Below are 6173 nucleotides of genomic sequence, written 5' to 3'. Positions count from 1 at the left end.
AGCATAAGCAATAGGAGCTCCTAAATCTTTTAAAGAGTAAGAGCACGTGCCAGAAGTGCCAGGTTACTTTTGCTGACTTCTACAGAGAAGTTTATGCATTTTGATCTGCCCTTCTTAAGCTTTTCCCCAGTCCCGTAGCGATGCTCACGCCACGGCTGGCTCTGGAGCCCCCGCTAACTTGCTGCTCTCCCCATGCTTTAAAACTACCGATGAACTCGCTAAACTTCTGAAACAACCAGAGGCAGAATAAACAGTCCGGCTTTGCTACGTGGGAATGTAACCAGGGTGATCATGTAAAGTGATTTTGTTGTGAGCTGACCAAACAAAATCATTTAACTTATTTAATGAGTCATTTCTCTATATGGCCATCTCTGTAAATTAACTAAAACAGTGATTTAACAAGTCATTGGCAGGACACATGCATATATATATACGTGTGTGTGTGTGTGTGTGTGTGTGTGTGTGTGTGTGCATATGTATATGTGAATGTATCTATATCAGGAGCTAACTTAGCTGTGTTCTTTTTACTATGTAAAAAGAGCAAGCTGTAATAGCTAAGTCTTACAGTACAATGAACGAATTACTCATTTTTTTAAAAATTCAATAAGATAAACTATGCCATATTAAAGAAGAATGTCTATTTTACATGACCTATAGCCAGATGCAAGCCGAAACTCCCTCCTACTGCATTACTGCAGGCTTGTTCTTAATAGAACATACTCAATGTTTCTATTCATGTTTTCTGTTTACATTTTGTATTCCCAAAAAGCTGTATTAGGATTGATATTGCTGTAGGTTATATCAGCACAAACATGTCTGTCCAATGTCACATCAATACTAATAGGACTTTTAATGCCGGCTGCTGTTTTATGGGAATTTTCAGACACTATTGTGTATAGAGTATAAATATTTATGTATGACGTGTGTTTGTGAATACATGTACGTACACAGGAACAGCCAGACCTAGTTAATCAGGCAGTTTGAAAACTTCATTGCTTTCAGATGAAAAAGAAAATTATATTAACATATCAATAGCATATACATGCTGAGAGAGTGATTACCCTTTACATCTTCAGGATATCCAAGCACCCAGGCAGGCCCAGCTACATTAACACCCTATCTTAAATATTCTGTCTTGGTATCTCTCATTTCTCTCCTACTCTTTCTTCAGACTTTCTTCTCTCTTATCTGCCTTTCCTCTTTACCCTTTTCCATCTGTCTCATTTCCTCTTCCCATTCCCCTTGTTCATCCGTCTTTCTCCCCTCTTTCTTCATTCATCACTCCCCGTGTCCTTTTTCTCCCTTCCCCCTTTTCGTTTTTCCCTCTTCCCCTCCTTTTCTCCTTCTCCCACCCCCCGTTCCGTTCAGCCTGTTTTGCTTGAAGTTTCCACCTTGTGGTTGCGTACTGCTGACTTCACATTTGCTGTGGTGTGAACTTCACATCTGTGAATGGATGACAGGAAAGATTAATAACCCCGCGTTCCCCTTCTCCTTGACTGTGGGCCTATCTAATGAATAAATATATAAATAAATAACGCAGCTTAAAATAATCTAAATAGAGACCCAGAGCCTGGGAGAAAACAACATTCTGCTGAATCTAGTCTTTAAAAAAGAACAACAACAACAAAAAACCCCCACAACCTCTAATGATCTCTAGTTTACATACTCGGCAATTTTTTTCCTAAATACTTTATAGGGAAAAAAGAAAAGTTAGAGGCAAAGGAATGAGTCCTTTCTCCCGAGCCAATTAAAGGAAGAGTGATTTAAAAGCAATAATACAGAAGATATAGGAAACATGTGGGAAAGAAATTTAGAAACCCTGCAAAAAGCAGAGCTGTCAGGCAGCGGTATCAACTTAACGCCACAGCCCTGTCAGTAACAGCCAAACACCCGGCTGTAGCTGCCTTCCCATTTCCAGTCTGAAACAAGGAAGGCATTTCTGGCTAATTCCAGCTCCCCACACAAGATCAAATCTCCACCTTGGCACCATCCACAGCAACTTATCCAGATATTGCTTCCCATCATGATTTACAGCTTTAGATTCAACTCCTCTTTGACCAGTTCCTCCCTTGTAAGTTGACCATTGGACTTAACTAAGGGACCAGAAACAGGCTGAGCAAGGAGCCGGGATTCTTGGTTCAGCGCTTCTTCGGCACCTGGGGAGGGAAGAGAGGAGCATTGCACCTAACGCCTTCTCACTTTAATCCTTCATCTCTCTTGGAAAATGCATCTTAACAGACCTGTTGTTACGGAGGGAAGAGGAGACCACTCAGTGACTAGTTATAGGAGAAGTCGGGCAATCTGATGGAGGTCACAACGGCAATGAGTCTTGGTCATTACCCCTACGACCTCATGGGCAAAATGCCTTTACAAATAGTGCAGTTTGGTCCAAAGGCATCCAACAGATAGCGATGCACGAAAACATGAACATCCAGGGGAAGGAGGAGGCGATAACTAAAATCAGGAACTCAGCTCCATCTTCTGTACTCAGGCAAAATTCTCACCAGCCCTCTGATAATTAGAAAGTTTTCTCCATCCTAATATACCTACCCCAAATTGCATTCCTCTCTTAACAGTTTTCTCTTCAAACATAGTGAAGAAAACATACAGCCAAAAATAAACCAAAAATATTATTTAACTATTATCCACCATTCAAGTTTGCTTCTCATAAATTAATAAGAAAAATAAAGTAAGTGTTATTAGCATTTTTATTGTACATTTTTTGTTTAATGCTAGATAACCTGTCTGAGAGAAAACCTCCTTGTCTTTCATCATCTGCTGCCCCTCGCCCCCAAAAGCAGGCTGGGGAAATCCCCATATGATCATCCAGGGACCATCATTTTTTCTGGAGTCATTTTCCAAGTGGTGAGGGGGAAGGAGAGGAGACATAGGAATCATCAAGTTTATGGACAGCCTCAAGAACCAAATTGCCTTGCCATAGCACAAAAATCATCACACAGCTGGATCAACCTCTGCTACTTTTTCCAATCATGGCCAAATTAACTGCTTTAGACATGAATTAACTTCATGTCACATTTCCATCGGGCTGGACAGAGCTCTGCAGAGCACACAGGTGAGGTTGCTCTCCCGTAACGCACGTGGCAGTGCACAACATGCAGCCCCCAGCTCGGCGCAGCTAAAGGAGGCGCTGTGCGAACCCGAAGACAAGGCGACTACTGCAATAGAGATACTGAAATGCGACATTTCTAATGTCCACTTGCCCTCAAACGCCTGTTTATTCTTCTGGCATCCGAGGACAGGACCAGCAGCCAGGAATTCGGCATTCACAGCAGACCTCCTCCAGGCCCATAGAGTGGTAAACCTACCCCTTGCACACGAAGGTGAAGATTAGCCTTCATTTGTATCTGCATCATCCGCCACTACCAACTTACTTGCTCTTTTCTGCGCCTCACCCAGGGCCTCTCGGATCTCCGTCAGCGGCACATTTTACAAGTCAGCTACACTTGTTCACAGGAGCGTTTCCTTAGAGCTGCTCTCGTGTTACATTGCTGCAATGCTGCTTTTGCTCGTAGGCACCGAGCAAGGAGAAAAGAAAGCAGCAGCACCAACTCGCTCCCCGGCTGCCCTTCCAGCTCTTGCGGCCCCTGTCCCTTCGCTGGCGTGGGTCACTGATGGGGGAACGTCTAACCTGCAAGAGGGCAACGAAACGTCAGGCAAATGCAGAAGCACAGTTTCTCCTGGCTCTCCCCAAAACCCCTGACGTTAAACGGGGCAGCAAGGTCCTGGTCTCAGCAAACCCATCCGGGAAGGCTCGGTGCTTCCCAGGCGGGGAAAGCCTGCGTGACCCAAACCGGTTGCTATTTGTAAGGTCTTCCGTGCATCTAGCTGGTTATTGCAATAGAGAAATACCTTTTAAGCCTTCTTTAAAAACATCATTTTAAAAAATCCACAATCTAACAAATATAAGCCACCCTAAATTGGTTTATAAGGTTAAGTAAGTCTGCAGCTGCATGTAACATCTGGGCTAAAAAAAAAAGAAAGAAAGAAAAAAAAAGGACACAAAACACATTCCTGCTAACACTTGTACATGTGAGTAATTTTACTTGTGTGCATTTACCAGATAAGGCCCATAAAATCATGTGGGAAAACCCTTAGAAAAAAGATAGATATCCTGTCATATTTTCATAAATATGTATGTGACTCACACACACACATGCACACTTTCTTTAAATGGTAGTTTTTAAATAACTGCTTTTAATGAAGAAAAATATGGGGCCCAGTTCTGGAGTTTTTATTTGCAAAACAGCTATGAACTACTGCAGGATCAGTCCCAGTGCATTCAATTTTATAATTCTTTTCTTGCATTCCAATTTTAAAATAAAGCAATTTTTCTCTCTGGAAATTTTGCAATATCCATGAATAATAAACTGCTCTAAAATTATAGTGACCTTCAGGTTTTAAATTTGAAAAGAATTCTAGATGGAAGAAATAAATGCAGTGTAAATAACCACTGGATAATTAAATTTATTTTTAAATAGCATCAAAGTTCAGAAGAAAGAGAATAACAAAGAATATCTCACATAGACATGCACAAAGACTGTGTCTGTATAATTAGTTATCTAGCAGTAACCAAAGTCTTTTTTACACGGATTGATTATTTTTAAGATTGCATCTTGCAAATCTAAACTAGAAATGCTTTTTGTGCAGTGTTCAAACATGAAGATGCCTTTAGTAACACTACAGGCTGAGGATCCCAAATAGATATTTAATTTAGATTGAACAGGACACTTATGCCATGGTAAATAAATCAGTTTATTAATGAAAGCCTTTTCATTGATGTTTAATGGCCATCCTTTCTATGGAACTGCTGTTAATCCAAAATAAATGTGTTTAATAATCAATTGATATTTGTTTATCATGCAATAATGGTCTTATTAAATCAGAATTAAATGCCTATTAGGAAATGTTAACTTAAAGCTTTAGTATGACTTCTGAATAAGGGTACAATTAATAATTCTCTTACTTCTTGAGAAGGAGTAACAAATCAATTGTCAAAATATTGTAATGTGTGTTGTGAAACCCCATAAATGAGAACTTTGACTTGTTAAGTACAAAGAAGAGATAAATGTTTCTAAGAGGAGATTAGAATTTCTACATTATAATTATTATATTTAGTAGGATTTCTTTTACTGGGTTTTAATAAATCTAAAGTCTTTTTTTTTTTTAAATCAAATTGTTTGATGACTGGGGGAAGAAAAAGGAAGGGGAGGAATATCTTATTTTCCTTATAGCTACTTGCAGAATAGCTGCTCTTTGTTCAACAGATTTTTCGTTCCAAAAGCAATGCCGTACTATTAAAAATTCCAAAGTTTTTCTTTTTGACTCTTTTTAAATGCATGTTTTCTTTTAAAAGACAGGGAAGAAAAAAAAAAGATTACAGTTAACTCATTGTCTCTAATTGCAAACATATCCCTTCCCATCAGCACGGCATTCGATCAAAATGCCAGAAATAAATATATTAAGACATCCATCAGTTTCATGTCCCCGCCGTCATTTTTAAAGAAGTTGCAAAATGTCTGTTATTACCATTCTAAGGGCTGGGCTGAGTCTTGCCTGTTTTCCTCCGCTTTTCAGGGACCGAAGGAGGATTTTTTTCAGCGAGAGGAGCGCTGGCGTCAGCCCTACGAGCCGCAGATGCAACGGAGCCACCGAAGACTCCAGCCCTGGCTGGCTCCCACCACCTGCAGCAGCCGGGGAACATCCCGCTGGGAAAAAGGGGTTCCTGAAGGCACGGCAGGGCCGCAGAAGAGAAAAGAGGGAGCCTCTGACCCTGCGAGTAAAAGCCGAACGACAGACGCTTGTAGGGCAGCTGCGTGTTGCGGCCCCCGGTGCAGGCTTGAAGTTGCTCAGCGAGGAACTTGTGCGTAATCGGCGTGGCAAGAGGCTCTGGGCAACGCGGGAATCGCTTGCGTTTCACTCCGCGTATTTAGGCACATTGAAGTTCTTTAGAAGTAGGCTGCAGGGGAAGGAGAGCAGGGTGTAAGAGCAGTTCATTTCTATTTAAAAAGTAGTAGTGTTTTATAAAGGAGCTTAAAAGGTTTGATCAAAGCAACATCTCGTTTTTCTTTTGGGCACCATGCAGAAAACCAGCCTCGAACGCTTCTAACAAGTATCTCTATTAACTACCCCAGACACACTCAGACCTTAAATTT

This window comes from Apteryx mantelli, chromosome 18 (assembly GCF_036417845.1).
Source record: "Apteryx mantelli isolate bAptMan1 chromosome 18, bAptMan1.hap1, whole genome shotgun sequence".
NCBI lineage: Eukaryota > Metazoa > Chordata > Aves > Apterygiformes > Apterygidae > Apteryx > Apteryx mantelli.
This window is presented reverse-complemented; position numbering follows the sequence as displayed.